The sequence below is a fragment of the Miniopterus natalensis genome, chromosome 10 (genome assembly GCF_054644295.1).
Source record: "Miniopterus natalensis isolate mMinNat1 chromosome 10, mMinNat1.hap1, whole genome shotgun sequence".
NCBI lineage: Eukaryota > Metazoa > Chordata > Mammalia > Chiroptera > Miniopteridae > Miniopterus > Miniopterus natalensis.
The window spans coordinates 38,842,660-38,868,475 of NC_142090.1; the positions used below are offsets into that span (position 1 = coordinate 38,842,660).

The window sequence follows — 25,816 nt, forward strand, 5'->3', positions numbered from 1 at the left end:
GAAAAAGTGTGACAAGGCATCACTAATGTCTAAGAAAACAGAAGCAGCTAACAAGAATACCAGTGGTAGCAGTAGCAGAGTGAAGTTTGACTAATCTTTTACCAGGGAGACAATCTCTACATCTCAAAAGCACCCTCACCCATTAAGTTCAGAAGTAGGTCTGTCTACAACAAGAGTGAAAAAGACAAAACCTGTCATTGGGCAATAAGTAAAAGTCTCTAAATCTTGAAAACTACTTAATGACTGTGCAATTCACTTCTCAAAAGTTATTGGAAAACACAAAACTAACAGTATTGTGGCAACCAAACCACCTATAAAACAAATGCAGTACAGCACCAAATGAAAAGTAGCTCAGCTTTCCAAATCTACACCTTATCAAAACTTTATACTCACAAGACAAAACACGATGATAGTACTTTGTTATCTCATTTAATGCTAACATCAACCCGAATAAAGTATCTATAGTTTACAGATAAGAAACTGAATCTAAAATACTAAGTTACCTAAATCAATCCCATAATTATTGGTAGTTACATTGGTTATCATCTTACTGCCACCACCCTATCCCTCCAATACTCCTCTATCCTATTCTGTGACCAAGGAGGCTGACCTCAACAGATGCATCTTCTGGGTTCCAGTGCTGTCCTGTCACTGGCAGAAGATCAGAAGGCAGAGAAAGGCTGGATTGTTTCTTCCCAGCTCCCTTCCTTCTCTGGACCACATTTTCTGACAGAAGCTGTGTCCCTCTACTACCATGGCTCTTATCAGGCACACCCCTTATCCACAGCCCTCACTAGGCTCCAAGAACACTGTATTTTCCTTGCCCCTTTGAGCTTCTCTCTAATAAATAGTGATAACATCCCCTGTGAGTTCCCTGAATCCACCCCATCTCTGTGATCCTTCATTAAAGTCTCGAATCCTCTGAGTTTGTTAGTTTCCTTCTTAAACCTTGCCTGATCTACTTGTATGCCAGCACTTTTGACTCTGAAGTACATAGGTTAACACAACACATTAACATACAGCCAAGGAGAGAGCTCTTGCTGAAATTTTGTAGAAGTTATGGGAGGAGAGTAAATGAGGAAAAAGCAAAGAAACTTCTGGGAACCATAATTAAAATGGGCAGAGAGAAAAAGAATAACTGCACATTTTTCTTTATACCTGACATTAATACAGTATGAAAGGAAAAGTTTAGAAACATTCTACAATTCTAATAAGAAAACAAAATAATGATTAGGTTTAAAATAAACTCAAATACAAATTCAACTTCTTCCTCATTCTTTCAAAAACATTTCAAAATGTACTGAGGGCCAACTAGTGTTCAGCACAGAGCTAGTATTTCATACATAGAGTATTTATATCACATTGTTTTAGATGAATGAGAACACTGGTAGAAAACATTCTAATCTAACACTTGCTTACCATTAAATATACATATATACCAATAATTAAAATCACCAATGAGCTTATAATTACTCATAGAAATGAGAGAAAATATTTGGCTGTAAAATATTTTGGATAACTTTAATATAGGAACCAAAAGTGTTATAATATGAAACAATAGGCTACATTTTAAATTTCCTCTCCAGGTCCTGGCTGGGTAGCTCAGATGGTTAGAGCACTGTGCCAATACGCCAAGGTTGCAGGTTCGATATCCAGTGAGGGCACTCACAAGAATCAACCAATGAATGCATAAATAAATGGAACAACAAATCGATGTTTCTCTCTCTCTCTCTCTCTCTCAAATCAATAAATAAAAAATATAATAAATAAATTTCTTCTCCATTAAAACTCTTGGAATTCTAAACAAACCTGATAAATCGTGTTTCCATACCCTGATCAGACACAGCAGAGGAAATGAAAGAGGCTGTCATCTCATGAGAGATAACAGCACAGAAATTTTCCTAAATTAATTTTCCTACACTAACATACAGACATATAAATTAGATTTAACTGGGAGATTTATGATCAGTAAATTTTACCTAAGGAAAGAGATACAAAGATATCAGGTGAAATCCCAACAAAATTAACTCCTCTGGCCTATTAAATTATTCTCTTCTGGATAGAATCTAAATAAGAGAGGTATGAGTAAAGATGTAAAAAAATTTTTGCTCTATAAAAAAGATATTTTGGGGGAAAAAGATATTTACATAATGATATTTTTATGGTATTTTGTCTCTATACCAGTTGAACTCATCTAGACAAACGCTCTTTTTCTCTTCAATTCCTCTATTCCTCTTCAAAAGCTCCTTAAATTTTTCATGTCATAATCAACTTGCATTCTCTCAGATATTACTTAATCTGCTAGTAAATTTCAATTATATACTTACTGTTTTAACAAACATAATTTGGGAACTTAAAACTAAATATAGCCCTGCCCCTGTGTGGCTCAATGGTTAGAATGTCCCCTGTGCACCAAAGGGTCATGGGTTCGATTCCCAATCAAAGGAACATACTTGGGCTGCAGGTTCGATCTCCAGCGCAGTCTAGACTCATGCAGCAGAAAACCAACTGATGTGCCTCTCTCACATCGATGTTTCTCTCTCTCTCCCCCAACCCTTCCACTCTCTCTAAAAATCAATGGGGGAAAAATATCCTTGGGTGAGGATTAACAAAAAACAAAAATAATTCTAAATATAAATACAAAACTCAAGTTTAGGTTATTTTTACTAATGATCTAATACTTCAGCCATACAAGTTACAAAGGTAAGAGAGAAGGGGATCTCTAAGACTATATCATGATGTCCTACTAAAAGAACTGAAATAGATGGTATAGAAGACAGCAAATCCCTGATTTATACATAAGATTTTTCTTCTTTTTAAAAATGCTCTAATAGTTCTATACTGTATATTCTGCAGTAAATGTGTATATATATATATATAGTAAATGTACATACATACATATATATATATATATATAAGCTGTTTCTTGCCTGTTTTTAAAATTTTTAAGAGGTTATAGGAACTCTTTAAGAAGTTCAGAGACTTTTTTATTTTTCTAAGAAGGTTTTCCCAAATTCATATAACACAAAGCAGGAACAGGATAAAAACCCATTATCCTGAAACATAAATGGTTAGTGCTCATTGTTAATTAGGTTAGTGTTCCTAAGAGAGACAGCATGGTGTACTGTTCACTCAACTACATCATATAATCTCTCGAAGAGTCCAGGCCTTCAGAAATTCTGCCTAATTAGCAAACACTGATTCTTAAAAATTTTACAATAATATCCAACCCCTCATTATAGAACAGTGCTTTCCAAGAGAATTTTTTGGGATGATAGAAATGTTCCATACATTTAATATCCAATACAGTAGCCACTATTCAGTTTTTCTTAACTGAATTTCTGTACCCTGCTTATTTTACATGCTAACAGCAGCTATGTCCCATTTCAAAAATTTGTTGACAATCTGCAAAATGCTTCCCATGCAAAAATGGTTAAATATATGCAAATCAATAAATGTGATACACCACATTAACAAAATGAAGGATAAATATTCTATGATCACCTCAATCGATGCAGAAAAGGCTTCTGACAATATTAAACGTCCATTCATGATAAAAACTAAACAAATTGAGTAAAGAAGGAATATGCCTTAAGATAATAAAGACCACATATGACAGGCTCACAACTAACAACATACTCAACAGTGGAAAGCTGAAAGCTTTTTGTCTAAGATCAGGAACAAGACAATGATGCCCAACTCTCACCAATTTTATTCAACACAGTACTGGCAGTCCTAGCCAGAGCAATTAGACAAGAAAAAGAAATAAAAGGCATCAAAACCAGAAACGAAGAAGTAAAATTATCTGTTTGCAGGTGACATCTTACAAATAAAAAACCCTTAAAGACTCCACCAAAAAGCTGTTAAATAAATGAATTCAATTCAGTAAAATTACAGGATACAAAAATCAGTTATGTTTCTAAAACAACCAACTACTGAGAAAACAATTCTTAAAAAATTCCATTTACCATAGCATCAAAAAAAAAAAAAAAAAAAAAAGTGATGAGAAACAAATTTAACAAAAGAGGTGATAGAAACTGAAGACAAAGACAAATGGAAAAATACTCCATGTTCATGGACTGGAAGAATTAATGATAAAAATGTCCATATTACCCAAAGTAATCTACAAATTCAATGCAACCACCATCAAAATTCCAATGGCATTTTTCACAGAAATAGAAAAAAAAAAAATCCTAAAATTCACAGGGAACCACAAAAGACCTTGAATAGCTAAAGTAATCTTGAGAAAGAACAAAGCTGGAAAATAAATACTTCCTGATTTCAAATTACAAAGCTATAGTAATCAAAACAGTCAGCCATGGTACTGGTATTGTAACAGCTCGATTAACTATAACTGTACTATGCAGCCTCTTAAATTCATCTCCTGTTAAAAAACTTCTTTCAACCTATCTAATCCATACTTACGTGCAAAGCAAACACGTTCTTCTATTACCTGCTCCTTGTCAGGCTCTATTTTTCATTTCACCACTTTCCTCCACCCATTTCCCCAGGGTAGAAATCTTCCCAGTTTCCTTGTAACCATTACATCCCATCAATTGTCTAGTTTTATTAATTCTAATTCTACATTCCCGTACATCCACACTTCTCTGCACGTTTCCTATTGCTGCTGTAATAAATTATGACATATTTAGTGGATCTGACACCACAGATTTTTTTAATCCTCATCCGAGGATATTTTTTCCATTGCTTTTCAGATTGGGGGGAGGGGAGGAGTGAGAAGGAGTGGGCAAGGGAAAGAGAGAGAGGGAGAGAGACATCTATGTGAGAGTGAGGCACACTGACTGGTTGCCTCCCACACTCACCCCGACTATAGCCAGGGATTGAGCATGCAACTGAGGGACATGCTCTTGGTCAGAATCAAGTCCAGGACCCCTTCGGTCCATGGACCAACGCTCTAACCACTGAGAAACCAACCAGGGCACAATACAGATTTATTACCTTACAGTTCTGGAGGTCAGAAGTCCAAAATCAGTCTCAGTGGGCGAAAATCAACATGGCACTAGGACTTTGTTCCTTCTGCATTCTCTTCAAAAATCTGTCTCTTGCTGTTTCCAATTTCTAAACGCTGTCCATTCCTTGGTTCATGGTCCCACAGCAACCCAACCTCTGCATCGATCATCACATTTCCTCTCTAACTGTGCTTCTATCATCCCAGGGCCTTTCTTACTCTGACTTTCCTGCCACCTTTTATAAAGACCCTGTGATTACAAGGTGGCATTTTTGTACACCAACAATGAAACAGAAAGAGAAATTAAGGAAACAATCCCATTTACTACTGCAACAACAAAAAAATAAATAAGAAGCCTAGGAATAAACTTAACCAAGTGGAAAAAGATCAGTACTTGGAAAACTATAAAACATTAAAAAAAGAAACTGAGAAAGATACGAAGTGGAAGCATATATCATGTTCATGGATTGGAAGAATTAACATCACTAAAATGTCCACACTACTCAAGTCAATCTACAGATTCAATGAAATCCCTATTAAAATACCAATGGCATATTTTGCAGATCTAGAAAAAAAAAGTCCAAAAATTTATATGAAACTAAAAAAGACATCAAAACAGTCTCAGCAATCTTGAGAAAAAACAAAGTTGGAGATATCATAACACCTGATATCAAACTATACTACGAGACCATCGTAATTAAAACCACCAGCATGGTACTGGCATAAGAAAAGGCATATAGATCAATGGAATAGAACAGAGAGACCAGAAATACATCCATACATTTATGGTCAATTAATATTTAACAAAGGAGGCAAAGCCTTACAATGGAAGAAAGAGAGTCTTTTCAATAAATGGTGTTGGGAAAAGCTGGACAGGGACATGAAGAAAAAAAAAGAAAAGAAATAAAACTAGACCACACAGTTACACCATACCCAAGAATAATCTCAAAATGGATAAAAGATAAACCATAAAACTTCCACAAGAAAATACAAGCAATAAAATCTCAGACGTCTCTCATATCAGTATTTTTTGCCGATATATCTCTTCATGCAAGGGAAACAAAGGAAAAAATAAATAAATGAAACTACATCAAACTAAAAAGCTTTTGCATAGCAGAAGAAACCATCAACAAAATAAAAAAAGAATCCAATGAATGGGAGAACATATTTGCCAATGATACATCTCCTCAACTGATACGGAGTTAATTTCTAAAATATATGAAGAATTTACACAACTCAACACCAGAAATACAAACAAGCCAATTAAAAAATGAGCAAAAGACCTGAAGAGAGATTTCTCCAAAGACGACATATAGATGGGCAATAGACATATGAAAAAATGCTCAACATCATTAATCAAAGAGATGCAAATTAAAGCCACAATGAGATATTACCTCACACCTGCCAGGATGGCTATCATCAATATATCATGTGTAGAAAAGGGAATAGTGCACTGTTAGTGGGAACGCAGACTACTGCAGCCACTTAGGAAAACAATGTAGAGTTTCCTCAAAAAATTGAAAACAGAACTGCCTTTTGACCCAGCAATTCCACTTCTGGGGATATATCTCATAAGAATCCTGAAAAACTGTGAAAGAACATATGAAACCCTATATTCACTGCAGCATTACTTACAATAGCCAAGATCTGCAAACAGCCCAAGTGCTCATCAGTAGATGAGTAGATAAAAAGGATGTGGTACATTTATGCAATGGAATACTATGCAGCCATCAAAAAGAACATCTTACGTACTGCAACAGCATGGATAGACCTGGAGAGCACTAGGCTGAGTGAAATAAGCCAGTCAGAGAAAGACAAATAGCACACGACCTCACTTATACGTGGAATCTGGCGAACTAAAATAAACTAACAAAATAGAAACAGAGGCATAAATACATGAAAAAGACTGGTAACTGTGAGAGGCAAAGGGCGTGTGGGGACTGGTTTAAAGAAGCTGAAGGGATTAGGGAAAAAACATACATACCTAACTCATAGACACAGACAACAGTGTGGTAGCCAGAGGGAAAGGAGGTGGGGAATACGTGGAGATGGGCAAAGTGGGGGAGAATGGGGACAAGAAGAGACTTTGCTTGGGGCGATTGGCACATGATGCACTGTGCAGGTGATGTTTTATTGAGTTGTACACTTGAAACCTTATGGTTTTGTGAACAAATGCCCCCCCAATAATTTCAATTAAAAATAAATTAAAGAAAAAAATAAGACCCTGTGATTACACCCTGTGATCCATCCAGGATCATCTCACAATCACAGGATTCCTATTTTAATCACATCTTAAAAAGTAAGTCCCTGGAAATTCCAAGATGGCAGCAGACTGAGTGGAAGCTACACTGACACTCTCCCAGGACCAAACTGGAATTACGACTAAAATATAGAAAAACCACCCTGAATAAACAACTGCAATTAAAAACTACCTGGAGAACACCCTCATAACCAAGGAGGGAAAGTGGAGACCACACAGACTGGAAGAAAGTGCAGAGCTGAGAGCTCAGGCCTGGCCGGGCTCCCATAGGCAGCAGCTGAAGGTCTAGAGAGGTATCTCAGCTGTGGGGGGTTCCCACTGAGAACTCCTGGACCTAAACCCCAAGCTGGGCTTCCCAGTCCAGAGCACAGAACTGAGAAAGGTGCCCATATAACATGTGGCTGTGAAAAGCAACATGGTTTCTGTCTGCCAGGGAGAGATGGCTGGAAATGCAGGCACCCTAATAAACGGCCAATGTAAAAGTTTTGTGTGCAGCCACTCACCTTGGACTCTGTTAGAGGGAGCGCAGAGTGGACCAGAGAGGTGTGAGAAGAATCTGGGGTTTTGGGATCTGGAGATTGGAGCTCAGATGGTGGTCATCTGGATTCCTGAGATGAGTCATGCCCCATACTACAGAGGACATCTTTCTCAGGCAGATCTTTGCCAGCCAGGCAGCTTTTGCTGGGAGGAAGCAATTGCCACACCCATTGGAAAAACACTCCCCCTACCCTGTGGAGTTTACACCTTGCTGTGGTCTAGAGCCTAAGGCTCGTCAAGACAGTAAGATCAATCAGCTTGCAGGCAGAGGTAGACTGCTGGGAGCTTTGAGTCTCTGCCTGAACTTCTGCACCCCAGCCTTGGAAAAGCAGACTTTGGTGTGCATCTTGTTCCTGTCCAAATGCACCCAGCCTTGGCAGAGGGAACAACAAATCAGCCCAGTAGAGGAAACCACAAGCCATGGGTTACTGATAGCTCCAAACAGGGTAGTCTGGGCCAGTTTCAAAGAGTGTCTGACACTGGCCTGTACCAGAAACCCTCCAAAAAGACTGAGAGTCCTAGCAGATCCACCTACTACATAGAAACAACCCAAATAAGCAACCAAAATGGGGATCCCGACAAAAACACAAGACCCAAATGAAAGAACAAGAGAAGTCTCCAGGAAAAGAGCTAAATGAAATGGAGATAAACAATCTATCAGATATAGAGTTCAGAATACTGAATGCAAGGGTGCTCAACATCATGAAAAAAAGATACAGAAACTATGAATAATATCAGTCAGAAATGAAGAATGGCATAGCAGAAATGAAGAATATATTGGAAGGAATAAACAGCAGATTAGAGGAAGCTGAGGTTCAGATCAGCAAATTAGAAGACAGGATAGAAAAAAATCACTCAATCAGAGATCTAAAAAGAAAAACAATTAAAAAACAGGAGGACACTATGGAATACTATTCAGCTGTAAAAAAGAAGGATCTCTTATCCTTTGGGATAGCATGAACAGAACTGGAGATAATTATGCTAAGTGAAATAAGCCAGTCAGAGAAAGACAAGTACCACATGATCTCATTCATATGTGGAGTATAATAAAAAAAACTGATGAACAAAACAGATCCAGAGACAGAGAAGCATGGAACAGATTCAGGAATCTCAGAGGGAAGGGGGGGGGGAGAGAGGTTAACCAAAGAACTTATATGCTTATATGTATAAGCTATGGACATAGACATTGGTATGGGGAAGGCCCAAGGGTGGGGTGGATGCAAGGTGGAGGTGATCAATGGGGGAAAAAAGGGGACACCTGTAATACTTTCAACAGTAAAGATAAACTAATAAAATGAGAAAGATATATGTAATTACAGCAATAAATTAAAAAATAAATTAATGGATATACACACACAAAAAGTAAAAAAATGCCCCAAAAAATTATAGTTATTTTGAATGTGTTCAAAATTAAGCAACAATTAACTTCAACTAAAATGCTACAAACATAGCTTGCTTGGTATATATGAAGCACATGCTAACCACAATCCAAAAATGTGTAAGATATTAACAACAAATAAAGAAAAACAAAACCAAACATAACACTATAAGAACTCATCAGTATACAAGGGAAGAGAGCAAGATAATAGGAAAGTAACAGAGAACTAAAAGAGATAAAAAAATTAATGAAATTATAATAACTATATACCTATCAATAATTGCTTCAAATGTAAGCGGACAATTAAATATGTCAATGAAAACATATAGAGTGGCACAATAAATAAGAAAAACAAGGCACGTATACATGGTGCTTACAAGACACCCACCCCAGTTAAAAAGACAAACACAGACTAAAACAAAGGGACAGAAAAAGATGCTTCATGAAAACGGAAACAAAAAATAAGCTGGGGTAACAATACTTATGTAAGGCAAAGTAAACTCTAAAACAAAGGCTGTAAAAAAAAGACAAAAAGGGGCATAAACACAAAGGATTCAATTCATCAAGAGGATATAACTCTTGCATACATCTATGCACACAATGCAGAAGCACCTACATATATAAAACAAATGTTGATGGACACAAAGAAAGAGACCAACAGTCATAGTAGGGGACTTTAATACCCCACTGACATCAATGGATAGATTTTTCAGAGAGAAAATGAACAAGGAAGCCATGGTCTTAAATGATGCTCTAGACAATATGCACGTACCTTATATTTTTAGGAAATTCCACCCAAAAGCCACAGAAATACATTCTCTTAAAGTGCACATGGAACTCTGTTCACATGTTTCACATGTTAAGTGAAAAGTAAGTCTCAATAAATATAAGAAGATTGAAATCAGACCAAACTTCTTTATTGACAATGGTGTGAAACTAGAGATCAATTACAAAAAATAAATAACAAACACATGCAGGCTAAATAACATGTTACTAAACAATGAATGAGTTAGCAATAAGACCAAGATAAAAAGTTAAAAACACACACACACAAAACAGCAATATAGTTTAAGGGGGCCATGGGACAATATGAAACTTAACAATATTCACATTATAGGAATATCAGAAGGGGAAGAAAATAAGCAAGGGACAGAAAACTTGTGTGAAGAAATAATGGCAGAAAACATCCCTAACCTGGTCAAGGAAAAAGCCACACAGATTGAGGAAGAACAGAGAGTCTCAAGCAAGAAGAATCCAAAGAGGTCCATGACCAGACACATCATAATTAAAAAGCAAAAAATTCAAGACAAAGAAAGAATCTTAGAAGCAGCAAGAGAAAAGCAATCTGTTACCTACAAAAGAGCTCCCACAAAGATGTCAGCTGATTTCTCATCAGAAACTCTACAGGCCAGAAGGGAATGGCATGAAGTATCCAAGGTAATGCAAAACAAGGATCTGAAACCAAGAATACTCTATCCAGCAAGGCTATCATTCAAAATAGACGGTGAAATAGCTTCCCAGACAAAAAAAAGCTAAAGGAGTTTATCACCACCAAACCAGCATTGGAGGAAATGTTAAAGGGATTGCTCTAATAATAAGGAGAAATAGAGAGAGAAACATAGGCATCGAGAGTTAAAATGGCACCTGGCCAGGCATGGCTCAGCAGTTGAGCACTGACCCAGGATCCAGGAGATCGTGGTTTGATTACTAGTCAGGGCACATGCCCGAGCTGCGGGCTCGATCCCCAGTCAGGGGCATGCAGGAGGCAGCCAATCAATGACTCATCACTGACGTTTCTATCTCTCTCTCCCTCTCCCTCTCCCTCTCTCTGAAATCAGTAAAGATAAATTAAAAAAAAAAAAAAAATTATAATGGCAATAAATGGAAACCCATCAATCATAACCTTAAGGAGTTTCTTTAAGAGAGAGATCAACAGCAATACAGTCATAGTCAGGGACTTGAACAGCCCACTGATTTCACTGGATAATTATTTCAGACAAAAAGTCAACACAGAAACATTGACTCTGAATGACACACTAGATCAGATGGATTTAATTGACATTTACAGAACATTTCACCCCAAAGCTGCAGAATATACATTCCTCTGACCTATGTTTTGAGCACATAGGTCATGCTCAAAAACAGACTAGATGTTAGGACACAAAACAGGTCCCTACAAGTTCAAGGAGAATGAAATCATATCAAGCATCTCAGATCACAAGGGCATGAAATCAGAAATCAATTACAGTAAAAACACTCAAAAACATTCAAACACATGTAGGCTACACAGCACGTTATTAAACAGTGAATGGGCCAGTAAGATCAAGAAAGAAATCAAAAACTTCCTGGAAACAAATGAAAATGTACACACAACCACCCAAAATCTATGGGACACAGCGAAAACAGTCCTGAGAGCAAAGTTCATAGCACTACAGGCCTATCTAAAAGGGTAAGAAAAATATTTAATAAACTAACCCTACAACTTCATGAATCAGAAAGCTCCCGTGTGAAGTGGTCCGGACCAGGACTTTTGTTTGCTGAGTATTTTGATCACTGTTTCAATTTCATCGGTTGTTATTAGCCTACTCAGGTTTTCTGATTCTTCCTGATTCAGTTTTACATGATCTCGCTCATATGTGGAATCTAATAAACAGAATAGACTGAGGAACAAAATAGATCCAGAGACACAGAAGCATGGAACAGACTGATGAATCTCAGAGGGAAAGCGGGAGTAAGGAAGTGGATGGGGAGAGATTAATCCAGTAACTTATTTGCATATAATGTAGAACCCCTGGACACAGACAACAGTGTGAAGGCCTTCGGTGGGAGGCGGATTTGGGGTGGAGGGGATCAATGGAGAAAAGAAAAAGATATCTGTAATACTTTCAACAATAAAGATAAAATTCTTTTTAAAAAGTTAAGTCCCTTTTGCCATGTAAGGTCATATATTCACAGGTTCACAGGAACATCTTTGGGGAGGGGTGGGACATTATTTGGCCTATCACACCCTCCTCTTCTCCAGGGCACTGTTCTATTTTAGACCTCATTACCTCTCCTAAGAATAACTGATCTTTTCATATCTAATCTTTCCCTGCTCCAATTATCTCTACAGACATGATAACCAAACTAATCCTCACCGTTCAGTGATTTTTACATGTCCCCAATTCACTCACCTTCCTTCTCTTTTTAGTACCTATTCCAAACCTTCACAACTTTCTTCAAGCTCACACACCAAAGTCTTTTCTTATCACTGTACTTCTATTTCACAGAAAAAATAAAGATGATCAATTATGTCTCCTGCCTGCAAATGTAATCTTTATCTCCATCCAAGTTATAGTCCACCTGAGTAGAGGTGTTTCTCTTCCTATCCAAGGCTAAGTCCTCTAAAATGCTATCAATTTCATACTCTCTAGATCCTTACTTCATAGTGTGGTCCACAGACTGGCAGCATCGGAATTATCTGAAAGCTTGTCAGAAACGCTGTATTTGATCAGGTCTCAACCCAGACCTCTTGATACAAAATCTGCATTTAACAAGACCCTCATGAAAGTTCCATATGCACTATGCTGAGCTCCTCTATTGCAATTGTCCATTTGTTATTTCACCTCAAGGAATAAATTAATTCAAGTCTCTAAGATCTTTTTATAATAATTTTTTTTAATACTCACTAGAAGATGTTTTTTCCAGTTCTTTTCAGAGAGTGGAAGGGAAAGAGTGTAAGGGGAGGGGAGGGAAAAAGGGAGGGAGTGCTAGAGACATCGATGTGAGAGAGATACACGGACTGGTTGCCTCCTGACAGGGGCGAATGATCAAGCCTGCAACCAAAGAACGTGCTCTTGGCTGGAATCAAACCCAGGACCCTTCGTCTGCGGGCCGATGTTCTAACCACCACGCCAAACCAGCTAAGGCTTCTGCATCTCTAAGATCTTTAAAGACAGACCAGAAAAAAACAAGCAAATGATGGTACCTTGATACTGTATTTTTACCTCTTCTTCTAGTAAAGAAATTAAAATGCTCCCTTCTCTTTGGTAACCAGTAAAGGTAAAATAAAATAATGGTAATAAATTTCCATCCATGAGAATGGCCAAAATAGAATTTTGAAAATACCAAATAATAAGAATTCAGAGAAATGGTCACAAATAAATTATCACAAGGAATATAAAATAGTTAAGGCTTTTTAAAAGGCAATTAGGTAGTATTTATCAAATGCTTTTGATCTGCAATTTCACTTATAAGGACATCTCTTACAAAAAAATTCCCATTTCTGTCAAAAAGTTATTACACAATATCCTTTAAAGGGTAGTTTATAATATAGAAAAGAAAGCTCAGTACCCAACAACTGACAGTTAACTAAAGCTTGATAAATTTCATTATGGAATCTCTTACGTAGCCTTATGGAAAGACCTTCAAATCATATGTTTTAAAAAGTATGTAACAACATTTATGGCATAATATTCTTAATGCTTACGTGGACATATATTTGTACATATGTCTATACACAGAAAAAGGATGCACATCAATCTATTTACATGGTTATACATTTGGAAGGGAATGGGAATGACAAAGTCATAAAGGTTTTCTTTTACATCTTGCTCTGCATGCTTCTATACCGTTTTCGATAATTTCAAAACTGTTTTAAGCATAAAAAGAGGGCAAATTAAACGAAGAAAAATAATTTTATTATAGAAAACTGAAAAATACAGGAAATTTTAAAGATAAACACCATCAGAAATTACTACAAACCAAAATGTCTAGTATAAATGAAAAGGTGTGGCTCAGGGGTTCTGCAACCACCCATGCACCAAGAAGTTGCCAGTTCAATTTCTGATCAGGGTACATGCCTGAGCTTTGGGATTTATCCCCCACAGGGAGCATGCAGGAGGCAGCCAATGTTGATGTTTCTCTTTCATTGATGTTTCTATCTTTCTCTCCCTCTCCCTTCCTCTCTCTATAAAATAAAAAAAAGCACACTTAAAATAATGAAAAAGGTTGTAAAGATTTATTCTTACTCCACTACACCAACTTCTTAACTTCAAAGAATTAAATCTAGGAAATCATGAGTGCTTTTAGTAACACTAGCTAAAGAATATATTTTCAACATTAATGCATATATTTTCCATGACAAATAGATTTCCTTTCCTAGCCCCTAGGACAGTAATGGATTATTAAACAGGCTCATGTTTAAGGGTCAATCAAAGCACCCAGAATTTTTTTTTCAGCAAAAATTCAACTCTGAGGAAAATAATTTTCATCAAAAATAAAATTAGATATTTCTAAAAAATTCACAACTATCATTTTGGGGAGAAAGACTGAATACTTTCCCTATATGATCAGGAACAAGACAAGGATGTCCAATCTCACCACTTCTAATCAACACTGTACTTGCGACTCTAGCCATTTCAATTAAGCAAGACAAAAAGAAAAGGAATTCAAGACTGAGGAGGAAAAACTTAATCTTGTATATTGAAAATCTAAAGGAATCCACTAAAAAACTATTAGAACTAAGAAACAAGTCAGGAAGATGGCACAAAAATGATAAATATAGAAAAATCTGTAGTTCTATACACTAGCAATGAACAATCAAAATGAAATTACAAAAAAACTCCTATTTACAATAGCCTTAACAAGAAACATACGAATAAATTTAACAAAAGAAATTCGTGGATTGTACCCTGACAACTTCAAAATGCCACTGAAGATATTAAGGAAAACATAATTAAATGAAAATAAATTTCATGTTGATAGATGATTTAATATTATTAAAATGGCAATGCTATCAAATTGATCTACAGATTCAATGCAATCTTTACAAAAGTCCCAACTACCTTTTTTGCACAACTGGCAAGCTGATCCTAAAATTCACATGGAAATGCAGCCCCCCACTCCAAACAAAGTCAAAGCAATCTAAAATGACAAAGTTGGAGGACTTACTTCCTATTTCAAGTATCAACGCAAAGGTAGAAAAATCAAGACTGTGGTACAGTAAACCCTCGATTTTGTGAACCTCAATTTAATAGACTTTGGATTTAATGGACAACATTTCTGATCCATGTCACATGTGAGAATTAAAACCCTGATAATTTTAAAATCCTTTTAACCAAGATTTGCTTATAATTAATTAACAGGGTTTTTTCTGTTATTCAGCTATTTTTAATGAATTTTAGCAAATAGGCCATATGTTGGGCAAAAAGTTGTAATTTTGCTGACATAAGTAAATATTACGTATCTACAATTATAGTCTACATACTTAAATTCAAGAGTCACTGCTTGTAAGCAATGTTCAGATAATGATTAGCACGTGATCACACAGCATTACACATGGTAACTGGTTCTACTGTCCTGTGCTGTGACTTGTTGCAGCAGCTTTAACACATGCTGGCTGATGTTCTGACATGTGCTAGGCTACACCCCAACCACGTGCATTTGTTTACTCACGGTGACTGGTGAATGCATACATTTACTAGACCTATTCAATAAAAACTTAAAATTACTGTAATACATATAAAAACTTCCTGTGAAATTAAACTTTTCATACACAGTTAATTTTAATTACACAAATGTTTCTATATAAACAAAAAACAGTAATGTGTTAATTTTTTAACAACAGCATTCGGATAACCTATTTTATTATATAATAGACTTTCAACTTTAACGGAAACCCCCAGCCTGAATTAGGTCATTATATTGAGGTTTTACTGTACTGACATAAGGATAGGCACGTAAATCAACAGAATAGAATTAAAGAGTCCAGAAATAAACCCTCACATTTACGGTCAGTGAATTTATGGTCAACAAGAATGCCAATGGAGGGAGGTTTAAGATAGCAGCGGAGAAGCTGGATCTTTCTCACACCTCCTCCCAAAACCAAACTGGAATTAAAACTAAATTGGGGAATATTCACCATGAATTACCAACTGAAGACTAGCTAAAGAGGAGACTTTTTAAAAAGGAAGAGAAGATACCAACCACCTCTAGACTGGTAGGAAGGCAGGGGTCATGAGAGGGGCTGACCCAGCTCCCAGGGGGCACAGGCCAAGGGTGAGAAGGGACATCTGAGCTTCCAAGGGTGAAGAGGGATAGTCTCTGCTGCTGGGGGTTCCCCCTGAGAGGATAGAGGCCTAGACCAAAGACGGGGCGCTCCCCAGCCCAGAGAGCCATAACCAGAACAGCCACTCATGCAGCATATAGCAGTGGGGCTTCTATCTGCAAGGGAGATCTGAGCCTCACAGTGACAAAGTCAATCTTTCTTAATGAGCTGGAGCACAGGATTTTCATTCCTAGCCACTGACCCTAGATTTCGAAGGAGGGAGGTGGTGCAGACTTGAATCCCCTGAAGAGAGACTGGGGCGGAAGGAATTGGGGAGAGTAGCAGGGGAATGGCTGGCAGGATACCTATGCTAGGTCTCCAACCCCATCATATTGTAGCATCCCTTTTTCCTGAGGGCCACAAGCCCCTCTGAACAGCAGAAACCAGGGAAAGGGTATACACCCAGCCTTCCCATCTTTCCCCTCACCCCACACTAAAGAATCAAGCTCGTTCGACCCTGCATCTTGTCCCTGCTGAGGGAGCCAGCAGTCTCAGAGACATCAGGGACTGGCTTTGGAGCAGGGCCATTACTCCAACATTCCTGGGAACCTGGCTGGTGTTCCCTGAAACTACTGTCTTCTGGCAAACTCCACCAGCCTGCTTAAGAGGGGCTCCACCCTACTGAGTCTGAGAAATATTCCAGTACAGAAACAGGAACATGGCTCTGGCACTAGAAACACACTCACCATATTCCCTTAAGTCTGAATGTTTGCCGCCCCGCCCCAGTACCCCATGCAACTGAAAGGGCAGCCTAGGAGCTCAGGTTGGCCCCTCCTATGGGTAGCTAAGCCTAGTAGAGACAGCAACAAACTGTGGATCACTTAAATCTTTGCACAGGGTGCCAAGAGCCAAACATGGACAACTTCTGACATTTGTCAGCACAAAAGTACCTGCTAGAAGCACCAAAATAGCCATAAAAAGCAGCCTCAGACAACAGGATCAATAGGGAAATCGTACCAGGCACTAAAATCTGCAGAGACTAACTCTACTTGTTTTATTTTCTCCATTATTTTCTATTTCTTTTCCTTCTTATTGCTTTAGTATTGTTTTTTCCTCATTTCTCTCTTCTTTCTTATATGTCTCTTATTTTTATTTTTCTTCCTCTTACATTTTTTTCATTTCTTTCTTTCACTTTATCATGATTTTTTCCTTTCTTCTATTCTTTTTTACCCTTTCCTTTTCCTATTCTTTATTCTTCTCTCCCTTCTTTCCTTTCATAATTTTGTTCCTCCCCTTCTAGTATTATTGTTATTTTTATATTATTATTTTTCTTTTATTACCCTTGTGTGCTTTGCTCTTTACTAATTCTCTCTTCTTTTGTAATTGTTTTTGTTGTTGTTGGGTTCTTTTTTTCTGTTTTGTTTCGCCTTGTCAGCACATGTACAACAGCTCTCATGACATGGTCGGGGTTGAGCATCACAGCCAGCCAGCTCGGGAGGATATATCCCAACCACGAGTGGAACAAAAACAATCAAAACCCAATTATAAGAAGAGAGCGGAAACAACCCACAAAGGGGGCACTCTTAGAGCATCCAGGTCAGGAGTTCAAGGAGACAAGACCACTGGGTCCCACAGGACACTTAATACAAAAGGCCACCCCACATAGGCTGGGAGTCATAGCAGGTATATCTAATATATAGAAACAAATACAAAGAGACCCTAAAATGGGAGACAATGAAACCACCACCAAATGAAACAAAAGGAGGAATCTCCAGAAGAAGATAATACTTGTATGGATGCTCAAGAAACTTAGAACTTCAAGGAACTTACTGATAACTACATCAGTATAAAAAAGAACACAGAAACCATGAATAAGAACCAGCTGGAAATAAAGAATACTATATCTAACATCAAGAATACAATGGAAAGAATTAAGAGGGGGCTAGATGAAGCCAAGTGTCCAAACCAGTTATTTGGAAGACAAGGGAGAAAAAAAAACAGGAAAAAGAAAAAACACTTAAAAAGCATGAGGATAGTTTAAGCAAACCCTGAGACAATGCGAAACTGAACAACACCCACATCATAGGGTAACCAGAGGGAGAAAAAAGTGAGCAAGGGAGAGAACCTGCTTGAAGAACTATTTACAGAAAAGTTCCCTAGCCTGGTGAAGAAAAATGTCAGACTAGTACACGAAGCACAGAGAATGCCAATCAAGATGAACACAAAGAGACCCACACCAAGACACATAATTAAAAAGGGCAAGGTTAAAAATAAATAAAAAGCCCTAGCCAGTTTTGCTCAGTGGTTAGAATGTCAGCCTACAGACTGAAGGGATCCAGGTTCAATTCTGGCCAAGGCCACGTAACTCAGTTGCAGGCTCAATCCCAGGCTCCAGTTGGCATGGGAGCAGGAGGCAATGAATTGATGTGTCTCTCTCACATCAATGTCTGTCTCTCTCTCTCTCCACTGCTTCTGAAAAGCAATGGAAAAAAATATCCTCGGATGAGGATTAAAAGAAAAACAAAATGGTCAACATTAAACAAAAAGAATCTTAAAGTCAGCAGAACAGATAGTTATCTACAAGTGAGCTCCCAAAAGGCTGTAAGATGATTTCTTAACAGAAACACTACAGGTGAGACAGGAAAGGCATGAAGTATTAAAAGTAATGAAAAGCAAGGATATGAAACCAAGACTACTGTATCCAGCAAGGCTATCATTCAAAATTGAAGGTGGAAAAAAGAGCACCCTATAAGAAAGAAAAAAGAGACTAAGTTTATTTCCACCAAAGCAGAACTGCCATAAATACTAAAGGGACAGTTGTGGCAAGAGGAAAGAGACTAAGAGAGAGGAACACAGACATAAAGGATAGAAATGGCAATAAATAAGTACCTATCAATAAGAACCTTACATGTAAATGGATTAAATGCTCCAATCAAAAGACAAGGGTACCTGAATGGATAAGGAAACACGACAAATATACAGTATATGCTTTCTACAAGATACCCACCTGAGAACAAAAGACACAGGATGAAAATGAAAAGATGGAAAATTTTTTCCCATGCAAATAGAAATTAGAAAAAAAAGGGGAGAGACAACAAGATGGCAGCATAGGTAACAGAGGTACCTGCTGCCTACCACAACTACATCAAAATTACAACTAAAATATAGAACCACCATTCAAAACCTCCTGAAATCTAGCTAAACAGAAGTCTGACAACAAGGGAACTGAAGAAGCTCATTAAGACTGGTAGGAGGGGCGGAGACGCAGGACAGAATCTGGCCTGAATCACTGATACATGGCCAAGGTACCACATCCAGGTGCAGCAGCTTAAAACTGGGAGGGATATCTCGGCGGTGGAGGTTTCCCAGAAGAGCAAGGGGTCCCAGCGCCATATCAGGCTCCCCAGCCCAGGGTTCAGGTGCAAGTAAGAGAACTCCCTACAACTTGAGGCTGCAAAAACCAGAAGGGATAGTGGCTGAGGGATGCAGAGGGAGGAGGAGTCCTAGGCAGTTCCTCTCAAAGGGTCTGTGCAAGGACTTACTCAGACACACTTCCTTTGCACTCCAGTACAGGGGCAGAAGCTTGAAAGGAACCTGGGACATTCAGGGAGGAACTAACTTGCCTGGAATCAGAGCGAGAGCTGGAGGGGCAGCTTCCTCCCAGACAGAGGTGCTGGCAGAGGCCATTGCTCCTTTGATGCGCCCTCCCCCCAAAGTCAGCAGGCAGGCACCTTCTCCAAATCTCCATCAACCTGACTCACACCTTTAACCCCACCCTAGTGATTCTCAGAAACCCTGCCCCTCCCTACTTGCAAGCTCATCTAAGCCATTTCCAGTGGCTTTTCTATGCAAGTGGCCTCTCTAGCCTCTTGCTTAAGACTTTCCTAAAATCTCTCAAACAGGCAACAGCTAGCCTCAGTGTGCCCCATACCTCTTGATAAGTGGTCCATGCCTGGCAACCAGGTTCAGAGCTTGGCCTCTCATGGACACCTCCAAGCCCAGCACAAGTAGCAACCATCTACAGTTGCTGCACAGCTCATGCTGGCTGGCCCTGGGCAGGGCAAAGGCAGAGGCTGACTTTGCACCTCCCAAGAGGCCCCAGAGACAGTGCACCTAGCGGTCAGCTTCAAACCATGCTGAATTACAGCCCTACCACATTCACAAGTGACACACAAGGGGAAATCTCGATGAACACCGAAGTTCCACTGAAGTAAATCCTGCTCCACAGAGGTATCTCCAGCACAGCAGCTATTCAGCTGTAGCTGCAGCTGCTTCTCAAAGGCAACTGGCCTGGGGGTCAATTCTTCCCAGTGACGCCAATAGCAACCAAGGCTGAACTACAACAGGACAGTGTACACAGTACACAGAGGGGAGCACCTAGAAGGCCCAGCTCAGCTGACTAGGGAGACTGAGCCACTGGACCCTACAGGACACCTACTACACAAAGCCACTCACAAATTCCAGGAGACATGGGAGTGCTACCTAATACATAGAAACAAACATCAGAAAGCAGCCAAAATGTGTAGGCAAAGAAACATGTCACAAATGAAAGAACATAAGAAATCTCCAGAAAAAAAACTAAATGAAATGGAGTCAAGCAAGCACTAGATATACAGTTCAAAACAATGGTTATAAGGATGCTGAAGGATTTAGTAAGACTATTAAGGAAACTAGTGAGATCATCAATAACATAATAAAGAACCAGTCAGAAATGATGCCTACACTAACTGAAAGGAAGAATAATTTATAGGGAATCAACAGTAGAGGATGCCGAAAATCAAATCAGCAATTTGGAATATGAACAAGCAAAAAGCACCCAATCAGAAGAGGAAAAAGAAAAAGAATCCAGAAATATGAAGATTGTGTAAGAAGTCTCTGGAGTCTCAAGCAGCCCAACATTTGCATTAGGGGAATGCCAGAAGGAGAAGAAACAGAACAAGAAATTGAAAATCTATTTGAAAAAATAATGACAGACAATTCCCCTACTTGGTGAAAAAAATAGGCTTACAAGTCCAGGAAGCACAAGTCCCAAACAAGAGGAATCCAAAGAAGCCCACACCAAGACACATCATAATTAAAATGCCAAAGGTTAAAGACAAAGAGAGAATCTTAAAAGCAGCAAGAGAAAAGCAGTCAGTTACCTACAAGAGAGCGAGCACTCATATGACTGTCAGCTGATTTATCAACAGAAATTTTGCAGGACAGAAGGGAGTGGCAAGAAATACTCAAAGTGATGAAAAGCAAGAACCTACAACCAAGATTGCTCTACTCAGCAAAGCTATCATTTAGAATTGAATGTCAGATAAAGAGCTTCACAAATAAGAAAAAGCTAAAAGAGTTCATCACCACCAAACCAGTACTACATGAAATGTTGAAGGGTCTTCTTTAAGAAGAAGCTAATAAACACAAGAAACTGACAAAGAAAATAGACCCAGAGACACTGAAGCATGCAAAAGACTGTCACATCTCAGAAGGAAGAGAGAAGGGAGAAGGGAGGGTGGAGGGTGGGAAGAGATTAACCAAAAAAGTTATATGCATAACCCATGGACAAAGACAATAATGAGATGAAGGCCTGGGGAGGGGGTGGGAGCAAGGTGGAGAGGGTCAATAGGGGAAAGAATGGGACACCTGTAATACGTTCAACAATAAAATTTAAACAATAACATAAAATACAATGAAAAAAAAGCACGGGGGAGCAATGCTGATATCGAACAGAAAAGACTTCAAAACAAAGGCCATAACTGAGAAAAAGAATATCACTACATAATACTAAAGGGACATATCCAAGAGGATATAACCCTGGTAGACATATATGCATCCAATACAAGAAGACCTAAATATATTTTAAAACTTCTGGAGGACTTTAACAGAGATATAGACAGAAATACAGTCATAGTAGGCGGCTTTAACAACCCACTAATATCACTGGGTAGGTCTTCAAGACAAAAAATTCAACAAGGAAACAATGACCTTAAATAACCCAATAGATCAGACAGATCTAATTTTTATTCACAGATTTCATTCCAAAGCAGCACTACATACGTTCTTCTCAAGTACACAGGGAACATTCTCAAAGATACACCACATATTGGGACACAAAATAAGTTTTACAAATTCAAAAAGATGAGATCATATTAAACATCTTCTCATATCACAATGCCATGAAACTATTAATCAACTACAATAAAAAAAACTCAAAAACATTCAAACGCAGTTGGTCTAAAAAGCATGTTATCAAAAAATGAATGGGTTACCTATAAGAGGAAGGAAGAAATCAAAAACTTTCTGGAAACAAATGAAAATTAACACAAAACAACCCAAAATCTATGGGACAAAGAGAAAGCTGTCCTGAGAGAGAAGTTCATAGCATTATAGACTACCTCAAGAAACCGGAAAAAGCTCTAATAACCTAACACTACAACCTAAAGACTTAGAAAGATAAGCAAAGCCCAAATAAAGTAGAAGGAAGGAAACAATAAAGATCAGAGGAGAAATAAATGAAACAAAGACTAAAAACCCAATACAAAACATCAATGAAACCAAGAGTTGGTTCTTTAAAAAGATTGACTAACAAAGAAACAAAGAGAGAGGACCCAAATAAATAAAATCAGAAATGAAAGAGGCAAAGCAACAACTGAAACCTCAGATATGCAAAGGATTGTAAGAAAATACTATGAACACTATATGCCAACAAAGTGGAAAACCTGGGCAAAATGGACAAATCCCTGGACCCTTACAGCCTGTCCTACAGCCTGTCAAAACTCAGTCAGGAAATAAAAAATAAAAATAAAAATAAAAAAACCTTAACAGAGCGATATCAACTAATTAAATTGAAATAGTAATCAAAAAGCTCCCAGCAAACAAAAGTCCAGGACCAGATGTCTTCAAAGACGAGTTTTACCAAACATTCAGAGAAGAACTAACACACCTATTCCTCTCAAACTAGCCAAAAAAAATCAACAGGACTGAGGACTTCCAAACTCTTTCTACAAGGCCAGCATTACCCTAATTCCAAAACCAGATAACAACACTAGAAAAAAAGAAACTTACAGGCCAATATCCCTGATGAACATAGATGCTAAAATTCTCTTCCAAACAGTAGCAAATTGGATCCAAAAACATATTAAAAAGATCATACATCATGACCAAGTGGGATTTATTCCAGGGATGCAAGGCTGGTACAATATTTGTAAATCAGTAAGTGTGATACATCACATAAATAAAATGAAAGATAAAGATTATATGATCATATCAACTGACAGAAAAAGCATCCAACAAAATCCAGCACCCAGTTTTGATAAAAAACTCAGCAAAGTAGGGCTAGAAAAAACATACCTCAACATAACGAAGGCCATATATGAAAAATCTACAGCCAACATCACATTCAATGGGCAAAAACTTAAAGTGCTTCCCTTAAGAACAGGAATAAGACAGGGACGTCTGCTTTCACTACTCCTACTGAACATAGTAATGGAAGTCCTAGCCTCAGAGATCAAACAAGAAAACATAAAAGGCATCCAAATTGGAAAAGATGAAGTAAAACTGTCATTATTTACAGATGACATGATATTGTACGTAGAAAATCATAAATACTCCACCAAAAAGCTACTAGATTTAATAAATGAATTCAGCAAGGCAGGGGGACACAAAATTAACACCCACAAATCAATGGCATTTTTATACACCAATAATGAACTCTCACAAAGAGAAACTAAAAAAAAAAAATCCCATTTACCATTGCAACAAAAAAATTAAGATACTTAGGAATAAAATTAACCAAGGAGGTAAAAGACCTGTACTCAGAAAGCTACAAGACATTGCAAAGAGAGATAGAAGACGATATAAACAAGTGGAAGAATATACTGTTTTCATGGATTGAAAGAATCAACATCATTAAAATGCCCAAACTACACAAAGCAATCTATAAATTCTATGCAATCCCTATTAATATACCAACAGCATATTTCACAGATCTAGAACAAACACTTAAGAAATCCATATGGAACCAAAAAAGACCCTGAATAGCCATAGCAATTGTGAAAAAGAACAACAAAGCTGGAGGGATGATAATACTAGATATTAAACTATACTACAAAGCTCCCGTAATCAAAACAGCCAGGCCCTGGCCAGTGTTGCTCAGTGGTTAGTGTGTTGGCCTCTGGCACTGAAGGGTCATGGGTTGGATTCCCAGTCAAGGGTATGTACCTCCACTGCAGGTTCTCCCCCCAACCCTAGCTGGGGCACATGCGGGAAGCAACCAGTTGATGTGTCTCTTTCACATGGCTGTTTCTCCCTTTCTTTCTCTCTTTCTCCTTTCCTCTCTCCTTCCCTCCCTTCCTCCCCTCCCTGTCTCCCTTCCACTCTCTCCATAAAGCAATGGGAAAACTATCCTCAAGTGAGGATAAAAATAATAATAATAATAATAAACGGCCTGATAGTGGCACAAGAACAGGCATATAAATCAACAGAACAGAAGAGAGGCCCCAGAAATCAACCCACCTCATTATGGTCAATTAATATTTGACAAAAGGAGATAAGTCTCTTGTATAAACCATGCTGGGAAAATTGGGCAGGTACATGTGAAAAAATGAAACTAGACCACCAACTTACACCATACAAAATAAGCAGCTCAAAATGGATAAAAGACATAAATGTAAGTCACGAAGCCATAAAAATCCTAAAAGAAAACAGGCAATAAAATCTCAGACATCTCATGTAGCAGAATTATCGCCAATACATCTCAAGGGAAACAAAGGTAAAAATAAACAAATGGGACTATATAAAACTAAAAAGCTTTCTGAACAGCAAAAGAAACCATCATCAAAATAAAAAGGGATCCCAGTGTATGGGGGAATATCTTTGGCAATGATACATCTGATAAGGAGTTAATTTCTAAAATATATAAAGAACTTACACAACTCAACACCAGGAAGACAAACAATCCAATTAAAAAATGGGCAAAGGCTCTAAATAGACACTTCGCCAAAGAGGACATACAGATGGCCAAGAGACATGAAAAAATGCTCAAAGTCACTAATCATCAGAGAGATGCAAATTTAAATGAACAATGAGGTATCACCTCACATCTGCCAGTATGTCTACCATCAACAAATCAACAAACAAGTTCTGTCAAGGACGTGGAGAAAAGAGAGCCCTGCTGGTGGGGATGCAGATTGGTGCAGCCACTGTGGAAAACAGTATGGAGTTTCCTCAAAAAATTAAATATAGAACTGCCATTTGACCCAGTGATCTCACTTCTAGGAATATATCCTAAGAATCCTGAAACACCAATCAGAAAGCATACATGCACCATTATGTTCATAGTAGCATTATTTGCAATAGCTGAGTTCTGGAAACAGCACAAATGCCCATCAGTAGGTGAGTTAATAAAAAAGCTGTGGTACATGTACTCAATGGAATACTATGCAGCTGTTAAAAAGAAAGATCTCTCACCCTTTGCAACAGCACAGACAGACCTAGAGATTGCTAAGTGAAATAGTCAGTGAAAGACAAATATCACATGATCTCACTTACACATGGACTCTAATAAACAAAATAAACTGATGAACAAAATAGGTACAAAGACATGGATGCATGGAACAAACTGACAGATCTCAGAGGGAAAGGGGGCGGGAAAGAGATTAA

General features: G+C 38.1%; 1 protein-coding gene across 2 annotated transcripts in view; it reads right to left on the reverse strand.

Moving 5' to 3' along the window:
* Positions 1 to 25,816, reverse strand: part of CDK13 (cyclin dependent kinase 13) — a 125,290-nt gene that overhangs the window by 81,345 nt on the left and 18,129 nt on the right. The gene's annotated exons all lie outside the window — the stretch shown is intronic.